Source organism: Melopsittacus undulatus, chromosome 1 (genome assembly GCF_012275295.1).
Source record: "Melopsittacus undulatus isolate bMelUnd1 chromosome 1, bMelUnd1.mat.Z, whole genome shotgun sequence".
In the NCBI taxonomy this organism is placed as follows: domain Eukaryota; kingdom Metazoa; phylum Chordata; class Aves; order Psittaciformes; family Psittaculidae; genus Melopsittacus; species Melopsittacus undulatus.
This window is the reverse complement of record NC_047527.1, coordinates 113,637,235-113,647,932: the sequence shown is the minus strand read 5'-3', so window position 1 is coordinate 113,647,932 and position 10,698 is coordinate 113,637,235. Positions and strand designations below refer to the sequence as shown.

Here is a 10,698-nt window from a genome sequence, read left to right as displayed (position 1 = left end):
GCCGCAGGGATTCCCTCAGCCCCCCATTCCTCACCACTTCTCTGTGGCTTGGGAACAGGGGAACATTTGGTAAACTTTGAAGAAATATTCAGAAAGTTCTGTGCAGAGACATGGAGTCTTAGTGCTTTACAGTGAATAAAGTGCAATTCATCCGAGCCCCAGCTCTAGCTAAGGAGAAACTGTGCTGTTGTGAAGAGTGTGGTCAGGCCAGGTCAGATTACTGTCATTCACAAGGGGCGTGGGGATGCTATATCCTCAGTGTCTGGCATGTGGATAAATGGTGTCACCAGTTTAATCTTCTTAATAAGTACACCTTTGTTCTCAAAAAAGATCAGTGGCTGGCTGCTGGCATGGCAACAGCCCATGACACTGCCATATAGGAGACTTGGGTTTGGGTAGGAGAAGGGGAATGTTGCCTCTAGGAAATTAAAAACTATAACTACAGCCTACTTAGCAGATGTGTGACTACGCCCTTACAACTGCACCACAGTGCATCACAGAGGAAGAGCTCTTCTTTAAATGTCAAATAGCAACTTTTTTCCCTGATGGCTTTTATAGGTGAATGGAAAAATCTGGCAGCTAAAAGATACATTTTTTTAAATCCTTTTTGTTGTTGTTGTTGAAAACTTGTTTTAATGGGAATATACTGTGTTCAGTAATACTTCTGAAAAAGCAGAAGGTGCTTCAACTCCAACTGGATTTATAAACATAAGTTCTCCTGACAGAAGAAGTCTGAAGAGAGAGAGGACACATCCAAGGTATGGAATCTGTTCTGCTGGATGAATGCATAAGCTTGTTATGATTTTCTTAATCTACTCATAGCAAGTGTTGTCTTTTGGTTTAAATATTTGTCCTGTATTTCTTATTTATGCCAGTCATCTACTTTCTCAGCTTCTGGTTTGGTAGATGATACAAGTGCTTCTCATCTCCTGTAAGATGCTCTCCAGTTTTCCCCACTTCCTAGTAGCCTTCCTCTTCAGCATGCATTAACCCAGCACAAATTCTGGCACACATTGTGGTAGGTCCACCCTAGAAGACTAAATAGAGAAAGAGACTAGGCCACAGACACCAGCACACGATTTACTGTCTGCATGGGTTTTGCCTGTATTAATTAGCAGTCTCCCAAGAAATGCTTGGACTTGGTTTCAGAGCTAGCAAAGGCCTGGGACCATTTCTAAAAGGCAATGTGAACTTGACTTATTTGAGAAGGTGCAAGAGTTTAGAGGTTTAGACATGCTGTGTTCCATGCTGCTTGGCCTCAAAGCCAGAGAGCAATCCCTGACATGTTTTCATTTAGCAGCACCCACATAGCCATGGTGACCAAAACTGGGCATGGTCTTCTTGATGAAGTCTTGCCAGTATCTGGCATTTATTGATTTCAGTAATATTATCCTTCCTGTAGTGGAAATACTTCATTCTAAGTGACATTTACCTTTTCCAGTGGTCAGGTTATGTTGCTGGCTTGTCATCATGTACATGATTAGCACAAGTTCTTACTCTTGACTTCTTAAGTGCACACACTTTTATCTTATATAGCAAAAATTCCCTTAATGTCTATTGCTTCTGAAGACTATTTGGCTCTTCTTAGGTAAAATTCTGCTGCTTGTCAGTATGAACAAGGCTTCACAACCTCAGCCATCAGAAAGTTTCATTAGAAAATCTTTTGTGCCAAAATTGTTAAGGAAATGAATAGGGTTGATAGTGACTCTTGCAAAACTCTGCTAGTGATTTTCTTTCTTTCAGCTCAACCCATTGTCACCTCCCCTTCAGCCAATTCCTTAACTACTTTGCAATTCTTATCTTAATCCCCACTTTCCCTACTTGAACTAATAGTTTCCATCTGGCAGGGTATCAAATGCTTTTTTCTAGTCCAGATAAATAACATCTTCCCATACTTCCTTTGTCTGTAAAATCAGATAAGAGTATTCTACTAGACAGGCAGAAGCTGCTTTTGTTAGGGTTATGTTGCATTTTGTTCCAGTTTTAGTTTGTTTCTATGTTTTTAGTTGTTCCTTCCCTCAAAATACTTCCAAACCAGGGATTTACTCCATGGAGCCTGGAAGATCTATAGCACAAATAACAATTTTTTTTTTGTAGCCTGCAAGGAGACAGCTTTCAAGAAAGCCAGGTTGTCTTGAATTAGAGGCAATGAAAATCTGCTGCCCAAGTCCAACCCCAGTAGTACTAAGTCCATAATGTTGTTTTCCATATACCTGAAACATAGCAGATTGATTCTACTGAGCCTGCAAGCTCATTGCTGAATGATTTCTGGTATGTACTTTCAGCCTGATAGTTCTTCCCAGGGTTGTCCTGTGTGTGATCATCAAGAGCTAGTGATGCAAGGCCGAGAACACCACATCCTGTGTGTTAATCACTTCTGTACCTCATCATACTTTCTAAGTCAAGTAGTGCAAATTAGTCTGTTATACTTGTATTTTCCCTTGGACTGTCCATGGAGCAGACTTCAGCTAATTCAAGGACTAGGAGGTGTGAAGGCACACAGAGGGGCGAGCAAACCACCAACACAACCTGACACTGGTGAGTTTGTAGAGCATGTGTTCATTTTCTGCTGACACATGTTTCAGTTGATCAGTATAAATAAAGATGAATTGGCTTATAATTTGCTTCCTTGGATCAAGTTCAGTATAATGATAAAGCATGGTGAGTATATAGGTTTGGTGCTGGCTAGGATGCATCTGCTAGCACTGCCATCCCAGCTTCAGGTAAGATGTCTGTATCTGCTTTTGGCACACAAGATGTAAAAATTATTGTGGTTCTAAATACATGATCTAACAAATGTCACTGCAAATTAAAGCAACCACAGTGAAAAAGATACAAACCTATTCCATGATTATTGCATGCCTCTAACAGCTATCTCCACAGCGAAGAGAAGATTCCCTGTGGCTAGATGAAGTTTACAGTCAGGAGATAAGATCAATAATTAAAACTTTATAAGTACACTCATTAATTTTCAGCTTATGAGCTGAAGTGACATATGCTTCCAGTAACAGCTGAACTAATATTACTTCAGTTACCTCTCTGTTTTCTGCCCTCTGAAGAGATCCAGGTGCAAAAAGCATGCTAAGCCAACCTTGCTTGTACTATTTATTTTCTTTTTACCTGTTTTGCTTCTTTCTATTCTTAATTATGAAAGTAGGACTCCTTCCAGCTGAGGGTCTGTGCACTCCAGGAGAGAATAGAGATGTTTGCGCATCTCCTCTGCTCAGTCTGCAAAAGGCAACAACGGAAAACAAATTGTAGGTGCTGTACAGCAATGTCCATATGTGAGATTTCTAAAAGGGTTCACTCCTCCTCTGAAACCTTCTAGGGGTTCTCAGGCTGAACAGGGACTATGAACCCGAGCTAGAGAGTAAGGCTTTGTTCACAGTGCTCTCAGCTCCTTTCTGTAGGCTTATTTATTTATACAATCTCCCTTATCTTTTCTTGTGTGCCTTGCCATTTCCTTGAGCTCACATCTCTGCTTCTTGACCTATTCAACTTCTTTCTTTCATGACGTCAGTCTGTTTTTACATTCTCCTTCATTCAGTCCCAGAGTAAAGATCAAGTTTTTTTCCTGTACTCCTCCTGGGTGCTTTCTGTGTGTGTATATTGTTTTGGTTTCAAGAAGGATGTTGGAGTGAGTCCAGAGAAGGGCCATGAAGATGGTCAGAGAAGGCTGGAACACCTCTCCTATGAAGACAGGCTGAGAGAGCTGGGGTTCAGTCTGGAGAAGAGAAGGATCTGGAGAGACCTTACAGCAACTTTCCATTACCTAAAGGGGCCTACAAGGAAGCTGGAAAGGAGCTTCTTACAAGGCCCTGTAGTGGTAGGATAAGGGGGAATGGCTTTAAATTGAAAACAGGTAGATTCAGATAAGATGAGGAAGAAGATCTCCACTGTGAGGGTGGTGAGGCACAGGAACAGGTTGCCCAGGGAAGTTGTGGCTGCCCCATCCCTGGCAGTGTCCAGGACCAGGTTGGATGTGTCTTTGAGTAACCTGGTCTAGTGGAAGGTGTCCCTGCCCATGGCAGGGGGGTTGGAACTAGATGATCTTTAAGGTCCCTTCCAACCCAAACCATTCCCTGATTCTGTCATACTATAAAAGGTTTTGATAGTTCGTGCCGGTGCAGTGAGGGGCAGGGCTGGGAATGTCTCATCAAAAGATCTGTGCCCCAAAGGAGCCTCCCGTTTTGGCTAGCCCTAGGTCACCTATCTCCAGTTAACTGCAAGTGTTACGTGGATACCTGCTGTGGGGATTTATGTGGTGTTGTACTCATGTGAGCACAGTTGTTGTACATACTCAAGCCTCAGATGTGAGGCACGAGATGCTCTGAGCCAGCCCCTCACCCTGCAGCACCTGTACCTCATGTCTGTGGAGCACCAGTAACCTACTTCAGGCTGGGGCAGTGGGCCAGGAGGGATGATGTGGTCCCATGCTGAATCTGAGGTATCTGAAAGTGCTGTAGCCCATGTCTATTGACACCACGGGTGCACGTGTACCTTTTACATGACTCTGACAGACTGGTTACTCACTCCCATGTACCCAGTCTGATGGATGGAGGCTGGTGCTCTCAAGGGAGGCTTTGTTCATGAGGCATTCAGGAGAGTCAGGACAACTGCTTGGCATTTATATAACTTTTATTTTTATTGAAATATGAAAGACATACCTACATCTTGATTCTCATTATTTAAATCCATCTCGAGAGACTGCAGGATTTTGGCTTCTCACCTCACAACATGTGCTTCAGAGTGTGCAGCAAATTCTTGATTGTCCTCCCAGATGGCATGCAATTTCCATCCCCCAAATAAAGTACAGCAGAATTAATATTTTAGTACTTAATTTTTCTTTTAGACATTTTGAGCTGCCATATAAACTGCTTGCTTTGATCACTTGGAAAAAAATACTGATAAACTAAATTGAAGGAGAAGTCTTGACTTAAATTTAAAAACAACTTCCTTCTTGTTAAGCTTTCCATGGGAACCATGTATCATATTTATTTAAGTGTCGAAAAAAATATTTAGCCTACCCACAAAGGTTAAATTATCAGCTGATAATATTTGTAGCTGAAGTATGTTTAAATGTACTCATTAAACATAGTATGTGTTAGGTAATTTTTCAAAAGCTCTGCTTATACATGTAAACCATTAGGAAGTGGAAAGGGAAAAGTCAAAAGGAACCAAAGCATTCCTTGTGAACAAATACAGTTGTGCATTGTACAGACTGCAGCTAGCAAGAGTCAAAAAGTCAGAATAACAAGACCCAGAAGAAGGCTATAATGATACAATTTATTCTTCAGCAGCAACCAAGAGAACTAACCCCAGCATTTTGCTCTAAAAAAAAGGACTACACATTTTAGTTTGCCTTGTAATTTATGTCTATAATAATTGAAGAGGGAAGGTTGAATATAACTTATAAAAGACTCAAAGCCTGTGGAAACAAACTTTTCTTGGTGAACTTATTTTACTTTCCAGCTCTGGCATAAAGTATTTTTTCATCTGATTGGTCTTACTGGTACACAGAATGACTCCATACTAGCTTTGGCTAAAAGGAAAAAGTTACTTTTGTTTAATAAATATAAAAAGGACCTTTTAAAAACAGACTGATTGGAGTTTGTTTTCTGTAATCTTTTTTCTCTGATTTTAAGTTCCACTTTAAGCGGAAGCCAAAAATGTCAATCACTTTATCTGAAAGCATCAGACAAAAAAAGATGTCTTTTTGCTTAAACAAACCTTTTCCTTTGAAGACTCACAGCCTGGTCTTTGTGATGATGTGAATGACATCTCTGGGCAAACAAATGAGAGAGTGAAAAGAAGCTTTTATTTTATGTAGACTGCAAACATTAGAATTGAGCTCATGAGAGAGAGCAAATGCCATCTGGGGGATCTAGTATAAAGATTAGATTCTGCTGCTTTTAGCTACAAATAGTCTTGTTCTTTGGTTAATCCCACTCATTCCTCTGGTATTGTGCCTGATGGTAGACTGTACCTTGAAATGGGACCAGTCAAGGGTTAGGCTGCTGCTCCGATGGTGCGTAGCAGGATTTGGTGATAGAACTTTTTAGTAAGAATTAAGGGATCAATGCTGTATAAAGAAAACAAGCCCTTCATCTGCTGTTTGTGCTCCATTTCAGGAGTTACTGTGCAGTTGCCTATTTCTGTCTATGTTGGGGTAGGCATGAGATGGGAACATCCAAACAGGCTTTCTCTTTCAGAAGTACATGGGGACCTGATGCCAGAGATTTTTTTCTTCTTCCTCCTTTTCTTGGTTGTGCAAACAGCTGTATTTATTTTGTCACCAAAACCCAAACACCCTTGATCACATTACAGTGCACTTCTGGTCTTATGGTGAGAATATGCATGTGAACAGGTCATGTTTGTGAGGTCTTTCTTACTGCCAAACACTCTACACCTAGCCACATGATGAGGCATGAAAGAAAATTCCTTTCTCTCACCCATGTCAAGCGTGGGGAGATACCTCCTTTTTTGTTGTTGCTGTTTTATGAATGCATGTCTGTTACAGCTCAGGGTTTTTTGGAAGAAAGGATGATATGGAGTGGGCTGCAGGCACATGGGTACCACTGGAGCAAGGCTCTGCCAATAGTATCTAAAACTAATTAATTCACCTGTCCTGACAAAATTGCAACTCTCTCCAGAGTGGGATGGGACATACAGGCAGCGTGAGGTGATCATTGCTGGACCTCTGCAATACCGTCTGTTTTGTTCACTGCAGGAGAGAGAAGGTAGTCATGGATCACCTTTGTCCACAAGTCTGGCAAGATATCATCATCTAGCAAAGCACAGTTCGATGACCTCTTTTATTACATGGCTGTGGAATTGCATGTCAACTTTTTTTTAAGAGCAAAAACATTTCTTCAGCTCCTGGGTTTTGTTTGCTTTTGAAAATCATTACCTGTCAGCCTTGGTGACTCTTTTTCAACATTGCAGCAGTGTTGTGACGTTACTCAGAAAACCATGTGGAAATGGTGGAGGGACAAGTGCTGTCTGTGCCCGTGCTCTGACACAGCTGCTCCTTACGGCTTTCATCACCCCTTGCAGGCTCTGAGCAGAGAAAAATGGCTAATGGGGAGGTTTCATAACATTTTACAGCACAACAATCATGTTAAACTGGCTGTCCCATGAACCGCTTCCTTACCTGCCTTTAATGACCTTCAGACCCACACACTGAATCACAGGTCATAAATGCTCATTACCTTGGAAGCTCTTGGGCATGGGGAGGGCCCTCAATATAACCAAGGCAGAATAACGGGGAAATTTCTGGTCTTATGAAGAGAATATGCATGTGCAACAGAAAAAGGAAATTTATGTGTATGTATACACAATATGCATACATACACATAAATAAATAACATTTTAGGTACCAAGTATAGATTGCAGGTTTGGAAAACTGCGGTTAAAACTGAGTTGGTTGATGTGAAAGGGGCTGTGCCTGTCTAATCTGACTGCTGTGTTGCCTGAGGAAACGTGTTCAGCTCAATAGTTGAATGACTGGGATTTGGCTCTGAACAAAATTTTTTCTTTTCATCAGTAGATTAGAAGAGTTGGTTTTGGTTTTGTTTGTTTTTTTTTTTTTAACCATAATCTGTACATTTTTCAGTGCAGCCAAGTTATTAAATTTTCAGGGGTTCAGATTTTTTCATCAGAAGTTCAAGCATCTCAGTAGAAAGCAGAAACATGGCAAAAAAAAGTCCAGTTTTGTTGAAGACAAATTTTCACTGATAAAAAGGCTAGATAAAAATTTCCACGCAACCTTAAAATGTGTATAGACAATGATATGGTGTAAGAGATTTAAATGTTAATTCACTTGACACCATTCCATAGATTGCTGTTTCATGGATGCCTAGCACAAAGAAGGAAAAGTATTTTGGATTATTTTCTTTCCAAGCTCTTAAGACAGACCCAGTGAGACACCTGAACACATGCTTAATATCTTAGCACAGAAGTTTTGCCATTGACTTCAGTGGTGTAACTCATATGCTTACGCTTAAGTGTGTGCTGGAAAACAGAGATTAGAGTGATTGAGTTCAGAACTGCAGCCACAAAACGACCTCTGTGTTTGCAGTCAAAACTTAAGTGGAGCACAGGGGCTAAAACACTACAAGGAAGAGGGTGTTTGACTGCTTGGGTTTTGCTTTTTTCTGATTTGTTTTTCTTCTGAGGTGACACTGCTGCCATCACTGGCAAGACAAAAGGTGATCTCCTAAATCTACAAATTCCATCATGCATTTCAGAGAAAGCTAAGTGTTAAACCAGAAATTGCAGTGAGGATCCCCCCCCTCTTTTACCCTACTTTCTCCTCTGTTCCTTTTGACATCTGAGAGGAGCAACCACAACTGCATACCATTTATAGATTTGCCTGATTAAAACCAGTTTTCCCTATAGGTCACATCATGTAGAAGACACAAGGTTTTTGTCAAGAGACCCGCTACTGGCAGAAACTGTTTTGCTGCTATTGCTAGTAAGAAATTAGTAACTAGATCCATGTCCTGTTTTATGCCAGCTTTATAATTATACCATTTCTGTGGTAAGCCAGACATTTGGGCCAAGGGTAATTTAGAAATTCTAGATCTCTATTCAGTTTTGCTTTTTATGTTCATCTTTACTGCAGCTATGTCTTATTGCAGCATATAATCTTCCTGCATTTTCCTCCCTGGTTTCTGTGACCCACTGTCATAATATAACAAATGCATTTTATTCAGCATAGCTCTGTGAAACCATAGGAAACAATTACTGGCTTTGAACATCATTATTTTCATGTTCTTTGTATTTCTGTCCTCAGATAATTATGCATAGCTCACACTGCATTGTGTGACTGGCAGGGCAGGATTTGGCCCTTCAGTTCAGAAATGCTTTCACTTTCCTGTCATTCCTGTCATTTCAAGAGCTCTTTGGAGCCAAATTGACTTTCTTGAATGCAGTTTTTATAACCTACGAGACTGTGGTTGGGTGGGTTATCCTTTTGGTGTGGTAATGGTCTCTACAGTCCTTACTCGGACCATGATTACACAAAGTATATATTTGTCTTTTTCAGCTTACATATGCTGTGAATGTCATGAGCTAATGGTATCTCTAAGATGTGGTTTTTGGAGCACTAGTGTGTCCATTATTTAGTGTTTGCTTTCTACAATGAAACATACAGCCGAAAATAAATCTTGCCCATTTCCTTCTGGGCAAGGTTTCCCCTCTGCTCTTCATAATTTTCTTCTTGTTCCTTTGCTATTCCTCATGGTTGTTTTTGTGCATTTATGTTCTTTGGACCTCTGAAAACTAGTCTCTGAAAAGCCTCTGTTTCAGCTGAGGCCCTTCCAAACCTTACAGATTTCAGCTGAACCATTTCTCCCATTGCCTATGATAAACTGAAGATCATTCACTGCTGACCAGATTTCTTTGTAGCCTACCTGGAAAGCCCAGCTCCCCTCAGTTCTGATGTGTCACCACAGCCGAATGCCAAAACTCTTTTCCCATGTTGAATAATGACTTTGTTGATTGAATTCCCTTGTGCCTTCTTATTTTCAGCCATTTTTCTGTTTCTGTTGGGTCTGTATCGCCCTGGTGGAGTGTGTAGAGCACTGTACATACAGTCATGCATGTACAGTACTCCAGGGAAATAAGGAAGAGAAAATATAAAGTCAGGTGAGGTGACTTGTGTCCATAGCCTTCTGCAGAAAGCCACGTCTTGGGCATACACCTCTTTCCGTCACTGCTCACCATCAGGGCAGGCAGCGCTTCCTCTGCAGACAGTTGCTTTCTGTATCAGAACTCTCAACATTATGGATTTCTTATTGTCACTTCACCTCCAGGTTCAGTTTTAGTTCCAGCTAAACAAAACTGACTATTTTAATAAGGTATTTAGTGCCACTGATGTGATGTGTCTGCATGTGGGGGTGTGCCTGCCCATGCGTGTGCATAGGGCTTGTATAACAAGTGTGCTTGGCACATGGGCATGGAATAAACCTTTAAGTAATTTTCACCACAAAAACTGGTAAATTAATTACTTCTTTTTTTTTTGTGGCTAAAGGTATATGCAAAGCATATTTGACAAGCTGGTCTTGAAATACATCTAATAAACACAGCAGCTTTTCTGTCTGCCTCTTCTTCCTCCCGTAATGCAAATGGTCCTAGGATCTCCAGGCCTCACAACATGGGGACACATGTGTTCAGCATTCAACTCTGGGGCTCCCAGTCTAAGAAGGACATGGTCTTGTTGGAACAAGACCAGAGGAGGCCACAAAGATGATCAGAAGGTTGAAGCACCTCTTCTGTGAAGAGGCTGAGAGAGCTGGGATTGTTCAGTCTGAAGAAGAGAAGGCTCTGGGGAGACCTTAGGAGACCTTTACTCCTTCTGGTACCTAAAGGGGCCTATAAGGAAGCTGGAGAGGGGCTTTCTGCAAGTGCTTGTTGAGGTAGGATAAGAGGGAATGGCTTTAAACTAAAAAAAAAAGGGTAGATTTAGATGAGGAAAAAATTCTCCACTGTGAGGGTGCTGAGGCACTGGCACAGATTGCCCAGAGAACTTGCAGATACCCCATGCCTGGCAGTGTTCAAGGCCAGGCTGGATGGAGCTTTGTGCAACCTGGTCTAGTGGAAGGCGTCTCTGCCCATGGCAGGGAGTTGGAACTAGATAACTTTTAAGGTCTCTTCCAACCCAAACCATTCTATGATTCTATAAAGCAGAGATGC

General features: G+C 41.3%; 1 long non-coding RNA gene across 1 annotated transcript in view; it reads left to right on the top strand.

Moving 5' to 3' along the window:
• Positions 1 to 404: 404 nt before the first annotated feature.
• LOC115947148 (uncharacterized) overlaps positions 405 to 10,698 on the top strand; it is a 35,325-nt gene continuing 25,031 nt past the window's right edge. Inside the window, exon 1 of the long non-coding RNA XR_004081106.2 lies at positions 405 to 758. This is a non-coding gene — a long non-coding RNA (uncharacterized lncRNA). The remainder of the gene's footprint in view (positions 759 to 10,698) is intronic.